The following is an 11,714-nucleotide window of genomic DNA, read 5'->3' on the forward strand; positions in this document are numbered from 1 at the left end:
AAAAAAAAAAAAAAAGAAAGAAAATGCCCACCCTCCTCTCTCCACCATCCTTGGCCTGGTGGTGGCAGTGGCAGCATCAGCTCCAGGGCAGGATGCAGTCCTTTGGCGATTTGGCTCTGAGATTGCTGCCCGCTTTGGGTCTGCTACTGAGGAGGAGGGTGGGGTCACTCTCAGTGGGTACAGTGCCGTGGGGGGCACAGTTTACTTGTGTCTGAGTCCCCCACCACTACAGTGGTGGTGGTGGAATTTCTCCTTGGGATATGTGAATGTGCCTGGTCTCTTTCTGCCTTTTTTTTTCCCCCCAGCAGTGGCAGGAGCAATGTGTGCCCCAGAATAGGAAACAGTCCTTTGGGGACCGAGATCTTCCAATGATACCATGCTGTAGCTGCTCAGGGCTCAGAAGCCTGTGGGGTCAGCGTGAGTACCCTCTCTGGAACAATGCCTGCACGATCTCTAGACAGCTTCTTGTGCTCATCTCCAGGCCCATGACAGTGGACGGGCTCTCCCCATAGCTAGGATTGTAAGAGTCCGTTGTCAAAATGTACAGCCTTGGTGGGCTCTCACTTACCCTTTCCCCACACAGGACCTTGTCCCAGCTCCTGGCACATCTCTGCCAAGCAGGCTGCCTTGCTTCTTTCTTCTTTGCTTTCAGTGCTTTCCCATCACTGCTCTGTTGCATTCCAGTGTTCCCTCTTTCACAATCTATTTTAAGTGTGAATAACTACATGCTATTTTGGTTCCATTCTGTGGAAGAGAGCTGCATCGATGTCAGCCATCTTGCTCTGCCATCCACCATGGCATGTTAATAAAGCAATCTTACATAGCTTCGCTGCTTTGATTAGTCACTTAGGGTAAATTTCCATGTGGGGAATTGTTGGGCCAGAGGGTATAATTATTTTATCTACCCTGATATACATCACCAAATTATTCATTGAAAGGATTATGCTAGTCATAAATAAGCGTATTTCTTTTCAGTCTTTTCCAGGACTGGGACTTATTTCATTTATTTTTTTCTTCTTTTCTATACAAAAATTTGCATCTCATGTTTGTTAAATATTGCATTTGTTTAACCCCTTAACCAAGTTGAACTTATTTGTTATGAATATTTACTATTTGTATTTCTTGTGGGAACTGACACTTCAAGTAAACTGCTAATTTATTGCCTGGGAAGTTGGTGTTATTACTTACATTTCTTCATTCATGTAGTTCTGATCTGGGCAGTTACCAGAATTACCTATCATACTTTGCATCTGTAAACACAATTTTAATGAATAACGCCTGTCCACTGGCTATTTTACTCATTAATTTGTCTCTGAAATGGAAAAGTATGTAGAAAGTTGAGGACAAACAGTAAATAAACTAAAAAATGTTATCATTAAAGAAGTTAATAACTGATGAAGAGTAATCTATAGTCCGTGATTCGAGAAAATATAAGAAAATTATGGCAAGTTTGATGGGTTACTTTAGAGTTGAATATTCAGATTCAGTTCCCGTAAGTATTCAAAAATATGCAATTACCTATCTGAAGCTTAGTAAAAATGAAGATTTCTTTGGACAATTTCGAAGCATGTTCTTTTTATAAGTGGTCTTAGAGTCACCTAGATATAGTTGAAAACTTAGCTGTTTACTTTTTTTTTTTTTTTTTTTTTTTTTTTTTTTTTTTTTTTTTTTTTTGAGACGGAGTCTCGCTCTGTCGCCCAGGCTGGAGTGTGGAGTGCAGTGGCCGGATCCCAACTCACTGCAAGCTCCACCTCCCGGGTTTACGCCATTCTCCTGCCTCAGCCTCCCGAGTAGCTGGGACTACAGACGCCCGCCACCCCGCCCGGCTAGCTTTTTTTTTGTATTTTTTAGTAGAGACGGGGTTTCACCGTGTTAGCCAGGATGGTCTCGATCTCCTGACCTCGTGATCCGCCCGTCTCGGCCTCCCAAAGTGCTGGGATTACAGGCTTGAGCCACCGCGCCTGGCCAGCTGTTTTCTACAAATACTTCATGAACAGACTTTTCTAGGCTATTCTGGCAATTGTGGTTAAGTAGGATCGACATTTCAAACAATGTTAATATTTATGAATTTTGTAACTGATTTCTGTTTGTTTTATAAAATAAGCAAGAGTTAGGGGTTCTTTTATATAATATTCTGTATTATTACTAATTGTAACAATGTATTGGAGGCATTGGACCATAATTATGTTAAGTAAAAAATTTGTTTTTTTTTTTGAGATGGAGTCTTGCTCTGTTGCCAGGCTGAAGTGCAGTGGCACGATCTCGGCTCACTGCAATCTCTGCCTCCCAGGTTCAAGTGATTCTCCTGCCTCAGTCTCCTGAGTAACTGGAACTACAGGTGTGCACCACCACGCCCAGCTAATTTTTGTATTTTTAGTAGAGACGGGGTTTCACTATGTTGGCCAGGCTGATCTCGAACTCCTGACCTCGTGATCTGCCTGCCTCAGCCTCCCAAATATGTTAAGTAAAATTTTTAATTACATAAGGAATGTTTGTTATTGTGATATAATGATAACAAAACAAGTTAAGGCACTAAAAGATAATATTCAGTATGAGGAGTACTATTTATCTAACATTTGTTGAGCATGTACTCTGTGTAAAAATCTCCTTTAGGAGGGGAAGAGCAGACACTGGGGTCTATTTGAGGGTTGAGGGTAGGAAAAGGGAGAGTATCAGAAAAAAGAACTATTGGGTACTAGGCCTAGTATCTGGATGATAAAATAATCTGTACGACAAACCCCCATGACACAAATGTACCTATATAACAAACATGCACATGTACCCCTGAACCTAAAATACAAGTTTTTTAAATAAAGAAAAAATATTTTTTAGGCATTATGCATGTATTGATTATTTTAAGATTCATTACAACACTTTAAGGAAGGTATTGTTGTTTATAGATTTATAAATGAATTTATAGATGAAAAACCTGAGGCACATAAAGCTTAAACTTGAGAAAAATATTATAACAGATATATTTAGATGGTGAGTATATACACAGTCTATTCCCTTACCTTCCATTTTTCTATTATTTTCAAATTTTCTAGAATGAATATGCATTCCTTTTATACTGGTAAAAATAGAGTATACTTTTAAAGGTATTTGCATCTTTTATGCTGACAAGGGCACGTTTGACTTCACACATGTTCAAATAGAAACATGTCAGTTTCAGCCATCCAGACGGGCTTTTGAGTAGTCACTACCTGTGTATTTAGTTTTACCCACAGGTCACAGAGACAGAATAGTCAACATAAGAAAAAGCTGTCCTTTTCCTTTATGAAATAATAAGGAAAGAAAGATGTAAGACCTGATCGATCTCGTAAGAGGAGTGTGCAGTCTCCTGGTGAAACCAACAAGAAAATTGTTGTCAGGTAGAGTTTTTCTTGGAGAAAAGGAAAACAATAGTTTGTTGCAAATCCCAGCTGAAAATATAGGATGTCACAAAGATTTTTTTTAGACCTTATCTTGATGTCAACTGCAGTGAATATACGCCCCCTTCCATTCTCAAAAGTGTAGGCTTTGAATTCAGAGTCTTTTTTACAACACAGTTAACTCTAGCAAAAGACAAGTGACCATCTAAAAAGGCACACACATAATGTGATAAAACAGTTTAGTTCCATTCATCTGACAAGCAATTATTGAGCGTATAACACGTGCACAAGGCGCAGGGAGTGCTAGGAACTAAGAATATAAAGATAAATAAAACATGCTCCTTGGCTTATCAGAGGTTTTAACCTAGTGAGGATACAGACATTCAAGTAGTTCATTTTAGAATGATGGTGTAAGTGTAAGAGAAGCTTTCAAACAGCTGCTCTTTTTGTGACATGCAAGAGAAATGGGATAAACATACACCTTTATGGACTAGCTGTGTGCCTGCTCTGTAAACTCTGTGAAGGCGAGGACTGTGCCTGCTTTGCTCTTTATTATATCTGACCTTAAATAGTAGGAATAACAACTTTGCTGCTTCCCTCTCTCATCCCCAGATGTTTCTACTAGAACAAGGGTTGGAAAATTATTGGTCAAATCTGGCTCTGTTTTCATATGGTTTACAAGCTAAAAATGGTTTCTACATTTTAAATGGTTATATAAGTACCTATGTGATGCCCTAGACTTTTATCCCACAAAGCCTAAAGTATTTACTATCTGGCCCTTTTACGCTAAAAGTTTGCCAACCTCCGCGTTGGAAATCGGAAAGCAGAGATGGTGAACGGGTGGTGAACAGTTCCACTCCACACTGCCAGTTCTTGCTACATAAAAGGAGTTGAATCTGTAATATATTTAGGGGAAATCTTAACCAACAGTAAGGAGAAATAAAGAGAACAATATTGTCCCAGACAGCCTGTGAGTCTCTTACAAGTCATTTACTCTACATAAAGGCCTTGGTTAGACTGAGCTTTTTAAGTACAAGAAAGGCATGAGTTATTTCTTTTCTGTATCTTTCACACCCAGCATACAGGGTCTGGCACATTTTAGGCACTCAGTAAATCTTTGACGGATTGATGAATAAATGAATTTATGAATCAAAGAGGAGAAAATTACTTTACATTTTAAGTTAGCCTGCACTGAAATTAACTGTTCAACTTTATTGATTTTCAAGGATTACAAAATATGATAGCCCTGACGATCTATTCTAACCTGATATTACTAGTTGTGCCAAGTCATAATACCCCCCTCTTTTCCCTTCTCCTCCTCCTCCTCCTCCTCCTCCTTCAGTTTTTAACAGGAAGATTGGCCGGGTGCAGTGGCTCATGCCCGCAATCCCAGCACTTTTGGAGGCCGAGGCAGGCGGATCACCTGAGGTCAGGAGTTCAAGACCAGCCTGGCCAACATGGGGAAACCCCATCGCTAGTAAAAATACAAAACTTCGCCGGGCATGGTGGCATGCTCCCATAATCCCAGCTACCCAGGAGGCTGAGGCAGGAGAATCGCTGGAACCTGGTGGGCAGAGGCTGCAGTGAGCCAAGATTGTGCCACTGCACTTCAGGCTGGGCGACAGAGCAAGACTCTGTCTCAAAAAATTAAAAAAAAAGAGAAAGATTTATTTGGCAAGTTTCATGTGGTACAGTACAGCTAGAAGAAAATCACAATACAGTGAAAGATTAAAATCAAGGCCTAAGAATTTCATGTAAACACCAAGACAAAATCCTAAAGTATTGGTATTGGATCTCTAATTTTTTCCCATTAATTTAAATAAAGCTTAAACATACATGCCCTACAGGTTATTAAATGAAACTAGAATTAAAAAACATGCCAAAAAGTTTTACTTTAATTCCAGACACAGCTCCTATATTGAGTTTTACAAAAAAAAAAAAAAAAAAAAGCATGTATTTCAACATGCATCCAAACTGTGTTCAATGTAATGTGGTATAAGGGTAACAACTAACTTAATTCAACTGCTTTAACCTAAATACATGTACTGCTTCAGTACATTGTACAATATAACTAACTTGAGAAAAACAGAAACTTTTTAACAGTTACAGTTTACTTAACTTCACTGTTACATCCTAGAGGAGTACTGTGTTCAAAAACAATGAGCCTTAATTAAGTCTGCAGAACAATCCGGATTTCCACTTAGAGAGTAAGCATAAACCACAAGCTTGTATTTCAAAAACTGTTAAACTGAAGTTTTTTTCTTGAAAAAAGTTGGCCAAGAGTCCGTGATCAGGATCAATTACATTCTCCATCCACCACTCATATCAGACATGCTAGACATCCCTCCCATGCTGCTCACGCCCAGAGATGCATGGCTTCCTCCATTGTAGTAGCTGCTGTTCATTGCTCCTTGGCTACTTATGTAATGTTTGATTGAAAATTACTGGAGTTTTCCTGTAAAACTTGATCGTATCCACTCATGCTGCTCTAGCCACCATAGCTGCCTCCATAACCACCACTAAGCTGTGGGCTGGCTGGACCACTGTAACTGAACTGGTTTGACAAGCCCATAACTCCCATCATTTGGCTACCATAACCACCACCACTTGGTGTATTGTAGAATCCAAGAGTCCTACATATCTATGATGCATATTTGCTTTGTCTTTTGACATAGCTGCCACAGCGTCTTCTGAGTTACAAGCTCGACGTTTGCTTCACCAGTTACTCTGCCATCAGGACCAATTACAATGTGTACTCTCCAAGATTGAGCAGTGGAAAAAAAATATAAACATCATTCTCAGTAGCTCTGTAAGGTAATCCACACATGTGTACACAGTGTCCCATTGTGCTCTGGAAGGTACAGCCACCGTCCTTATGTCTATGATCAGACAGTCCTAAAAAACTATAACTGAAGTTTCTTCCAAATCTATCTGACCCACATTCATAGCCATCATTATAACCATTATAATCATTATAGCCTCCATAGCTTCCACCACAAGCACCACACCCCATCCGCTCAAAGTCAGCTCCTCTGCTAATGCTGTTACACCCTTTGACAGCCCCAGGTCTGTCATAGGGACCTGGCCACTGCATGGCCATAAGCTTTTGTGAGTTCTAACTTCAGCTCTACTGCTCTTAAATATTTTGATATGCATGTGCCTTCTTCTTTCCTTGTGTTTCTCTAGAGTATTTTCAGCTATTTCCTGTGAAGCATACTGCACAAAAGCCTCCCCTGTACTCCTTCCCTGGAAATCCACCATCAGTCTTACGCCATTTGGCATGATTTCCAACCGTGAGAAGAACTGAACAATTTCTTCCTTGCTACATTCAAAGGGGAGTACAAAGCCATCATTGGCCGTGTCAGAACTATCTGGGCCACTATGCTTCAGCACCGCATCCATCTCAACGTTGTTTGACTTGAATACTGAAACATATCTGTGTCTTATAATTTCTTTGTCTTTTTTCAAGTCCAATTTGACCTCATACTCTCAAATTCAGCAAAAGTCTCACCACTTGGTCTGCCTTCTCTGCTGTAGATGAAATGAATACGTGGAGCCCTATTTTAAATTTTGCACTCAGAAAAAAATCCACTGCACTTTATTGGCTGAGCAAGACTAGGGCAATCTCTGGACCTTCATTACGAATCTCTGTCCACCTTCAGTGCCCAACATCATCATTTTACAGGATCTCACACTGAAACAGACTAGACACCCGACTTTGACGTGGCTGAGCAGAAAATCTTCTCCTTTTTTTTTTTTCTACATGTTCATTTCTGTTGCTTCCATGGTAACCCAACTTCCGTCTATTGTTTGTTTCATTCACCTTTAATAGAAACGGCTTTAGTTCATGCGTTTCTTTAATTTTAATTTATTTTAGATTCCGGGAGACATGTGCAGAACGTGCAGGTTTGTTACATAGGTAAATGTGTGCCATGGTGGTTTGCTGCACAGGCTAACAGCAGACCTCTCAGTAGAAAACCTACAAGCCAGGAGAGAGTGGGCACCAACATTCAACATTCTTAAAGAAAATAATTTTTAACCTATGTGGTTTTAATTCTGATGTTCTCAGCTTGTGTTTTAGCTTTGGAATACTTATTTCAGCATCTATGATTTTCTTTTATTATGTATATTTAAAACCCAAGAAAGACAATTTAAAAACTAAATGAGTAAGAATATATCACCTATTTTTTTTTTTTTTTTTTTGAGACGGAGTCTTGCTCTGTTGCCCAGGCTGGAGTGCAGTGGCTGGATCTCAGCTCACTGCAAGCCCCGCCTCCCGGGTTTACGCCATTCTCCTGCCTCAGCCTCCCAAGTAGCTGGGACTACAGGCGCCCGCCACCTCGCCCGGCTCGTTTTTTGTATTTTTTAGTAGAGACGGGGTTTCACTGTGTTAGCCAGGATGGTCTCGATCTCCTGACCTCGTGATCCGCCCGTCTCGGCCTCCCAAAGTGCTGGGATTACAGGCTTGAGCCACCGCGCCCGGCCATGTTATGTCTTGTAGGATCTGGATGTGATGTGAATGTACATTTTGTTGGTTTTAATTTAAATTGACAAAAAATTGCTCATTATTTTTAAGAAGTCAAGCAATTCACAAGTAAAGGTAACAGTTAAAATGCCTTTTGACTCTCTTGGATTATCAACCCCAAACTCTCCTCCCTTATTTACGAAGGAAACATTTTTGCTAATCAGGCATACCTTGTAAAATTTTGTAGACATTTACACACACACATATACACATAAAGGGTGTTTTATCTTTTATTTCGAATAAGTGACATAAAAAGTCATAGTCCATATATATTTTCAACCTACTTCTTTTCCACGAACCTTTTTCCATATTAATACTTCATCTCGGCTGGGCACAGTGGCTCACGCTTGTAGTCCCAGCACTTTGGGTGGTCGAGGTGGGTGGATCACCTGAGGTCAGGAGATAAGAGACCAGTCTGGCCAACGTGATGAAACCCTGTCTTTCCTAAAAATATAAAAATTCGCTGGGAGTGGTGGCACTTGCCTGTAATCCCAGCTACTCAGGAGGCTGAGGCAGGAGAATCGCTTAAACCCGGGAGGCAGATGTTGCAGTGAACCAAGATCCTGCCACTGCACTCCAGCCTGGGCAACAAGAGCTAGACTCCATCTCAAAAAAAAAAAAAAAAAACTTCATCTTATTGACTATTTTCATACAATTAAATAGCGTATGTATAGTATAACTAATTTTATTTTTTGAGTTCATCTTTACAAATGAATGATCATGTTATTTAGAGCACTGTAGACATTCATGTGGATTTCTTCATATTCCCCTAGTATCTAGCCATTTATTTCATCTTTTCCCATTTTTCCCTTTTATTCCTTTAATCATGTCAGTCCCGCCGGTAGGAGACTTTCTAGCATAGCATCAATTTTCTTGGAATGGAGTGCCTCATATATCTATAAAATGAAAACTTTTTCTTTCCCAAGAATATCTTTAAGTTATCCTCACTTTGCAGGTAAGATTTTGATTCTTTCTCAAACCGTTTTCTAGGCTTGCACTATATTCTTTTCAACTGTGTGACAATTCATCTAATTTGGGACTGTCGATCTATCCTTTTTGTTTTCCCAAATTAAGTAAACAGTAAATAGAAGCAGAGGTAAATTCAAACCTAGGACTGCTTTTAGGCTGTCCGCATGATATAAACAGCTAGTTGGAAATGGTAAACCTTTCAGCCCCCAGCTGAGAGTGGTGGCTCAGAGAGTAATATATTAAGTGAACTAATAGAAGGCATAACTAAATGCTGTGGATATGCAGAGGAGATCTTAATTCTGCTTGGGGTACTCAGAGAATGCTTTAGAGAAGTGACAATGTAGCTGAGCCTTTAAGGAAGAGTTTTCCAACAGGGCCAGAGGAAAAGGGTATTCCAGGGAGAGGAGAGAATGTTTAACAAGGGTACAGTGGGGATGAAAGTTTATGTTATGTTCACAAAAGAGCAAGTAATTCAGGCTCTGTGAATAGGAAGTGTATGTTGGGGCCAAGTTGACAGGGACTAAGTGATAATTAGGGTCAGATGTTGACGAATGTAGACCTTATCCTGATAGTGATGGAAAGCCATGGGAGCATTTTATGCAAGGGCTTGAAAAGACGAAGTTTTTGGTTTAGAACAGGGGTCAGGAAACATTGTTTTCTGTAAAGAGCCAGATAGTAAACATTTTAGGATTTGTAGGCTGCATATGGTCTTCAGTGCATATGCCTCATTTTCTTCTTTGCTTCACTTCCTCCTCCATCTTTGCCTTCTCCTCTTCCTCCTTTCTGTTCTCCGCCTCCTTCTTCCTTTACAACCCTTTAAATAGAGAGAAACTCATCTTATCTCAAGGGCCATATGAAAACAGGAAAAGGGCTGGATTTCGGCACTGGGCTGTAGTTTGAGGGCCTCCACTTTAGAAGATAGTGTTTCAAAAGTTTGAAGTAATTGTAGACATTGTTCGATTTCTGTCTCTTTGGACCTTTAGGGCTTAGAGTGGGGACTAGTGTGATTCTAGATCTGCCTGGCAGTGCTTTCCCTGCATAAGCCTGGACAGAGTGTAGGTTAGGGCACTGCATCCTTCTTTGGGGAGATGGGTAACTGAGATAACTCTTATAGCAAAGGCAGCATCCTTAAGGTTTGAAGCCAACTCCAGACTCAATACAAAGGTAGGCTGAAACTGCATGAAATGGTTTCAAGACTGCAGAAGAAAAAAAAAAAATGAGGCTGCTGGCTTGGGCTTACGGGAACTCCATGAGTTATGAAGCTTTTTATATGAATCCCATGGCCTAGTTGTGGGTAAGCTGGAAGCAGTTAACAGGATAGTTGCAAACAGTTACAGATGGTTCATGTCCAGTTGCCTAGAATCACATATAAAACCATGCTTAAGAAGTCTTTTAAAACTCTCTCTTTTTTTTTTAATTTTAATTTTAGGTTTGCAGGTAAATGTGAAGGTTTGTTACATAGATAAACACGTCACGAGGATTTGCTGTACATATTATTACATCATCCAGGTAGTAAGCTCAGTACCCAATAGTTATCTTTGCTGCTCCTTTCCCTCCTCCCACCCTCCTCCCTCAAGTAGACACCAGTGTCTGTTGTTTCCTTCTCTATGTTCCTAAGTTCTTATCATTTAGCTCCCCACTTAAAATTGAGAACACGCAGTATCTGGTTTTCTGTTCCTACATTAGTTATCTTAGAATGATAGCCTCCCGCTCCATCCGTGTTCCTGCAAAAGACGTGACCTCTTTTTTTTTTTTTTTTGAGACAGAGTCTCGCTCTGTCACCTAAGTTGGAGTGCAGTGGTATGATCTCAGCTTACTGCAACCTCCGTCGCCTGGGTTCATGTGATTCTCCTGCCTCAGCCTCCCGAGTAGCTGGGACTACAGGTGTGTGCCACCATACCCGGCTAATTTTTTGTATTTTCAGTAGAGATGGGTTTTCACAGCGTTAGCCAGGATGGTCTCAATCTCCTGACATCATCATCCGCCCACCTTAGCCTCCCAAACTGCTGGGATTACAGGCGTGAGCCACCGCGCCCAGCCATGTGTTTGTAACATTTCATGTCCTCTCTTTTATCTACTTTGAACTATGGGACCTAGAAATTAAGGCAATTGAACTCATGGAGATAGAGAGTAGAATGATGGTTGCCAGAAATATATAACACATCGTTGCTAACTATACTGGTCCTGTTTTGTTATAGAATATTGGAGTCTATTTCTTCTATCTAACCGTACGTTTTTACCCACTAGTCAGGATCTCTTCATCCCCTACTCTCACCCTCCCACCCTTCCCACTATCATTCTATTCTCTATGCCCATGAGATTAACTCTTTTTTAGCTCCCGCGTATGAGTGAGAACATGTGATATTTTTCTGTGCCTGGCTTATTTCACTTAGCATAATGTCCTACAGGGCTCATCCATGTTGCTGCAAATTGCAAGGCTTCATTCTTTTTTATGGCTGAATAGTATTCCAGTGTGTATGTAGACCACATTTTCATCATCAATTTGTCTGTTGATGGACACTTAACGTTGCTTCCAAATCTATGGGAGTACTGCTGCAACAAACATGGGAGTACCGGTATCCTTTTGAGATACTGATTCAGTGGGATTGCTGGATGTGATGGTAGTTCTATTTTTAGTTCGTTAAGAAATCTGCATACTGTTTTTCATAGTGATTTTACTCAATTACATTCCCACCAGCAGCATATAAATGTTCCTTTTTCTCCATATCCTCTCCAGCATCAGTCCCACAGCAGCCTCTTTCCAGAAGAGGTAAGGGTGCATTATCAACCCAAATGTCCATCTGTGACAGACTGGATTAAGAAAATGTGGCACATATACACCATGGAAT

The 11,714-nt window shown here is 40.4% G+C and overlaps 1 pseudogene; it reads right to left on the reverse strand.

The window, feature by feature from the left end:
• LOC105526291 overlaps positions 1-7,046 on the reverse strand; it is a 49,576-nt pseudogene extending 42,530 nt beyond the window's left edge.
• Positions 7,047-11,714: the final 4,668 nt, after the last annotated feature.

The sequence above is a fragment of the Colobus angolensis genome, unplaced genomic scaffold (genome assembly GCF_000951035.1).
Source record: "Colobus angolensis palliatus isolate OR3802 unplaced genomic scaffold, Cang.pa_1.0 Scaffold585, whole genome shotgun sequence".
NCBI classification, from domain to species: Eukaryota; Metazoa; Chordata; class Mammalia; order Primates; family Cercopithecidae; genus Colobus; species Colobus angolensis.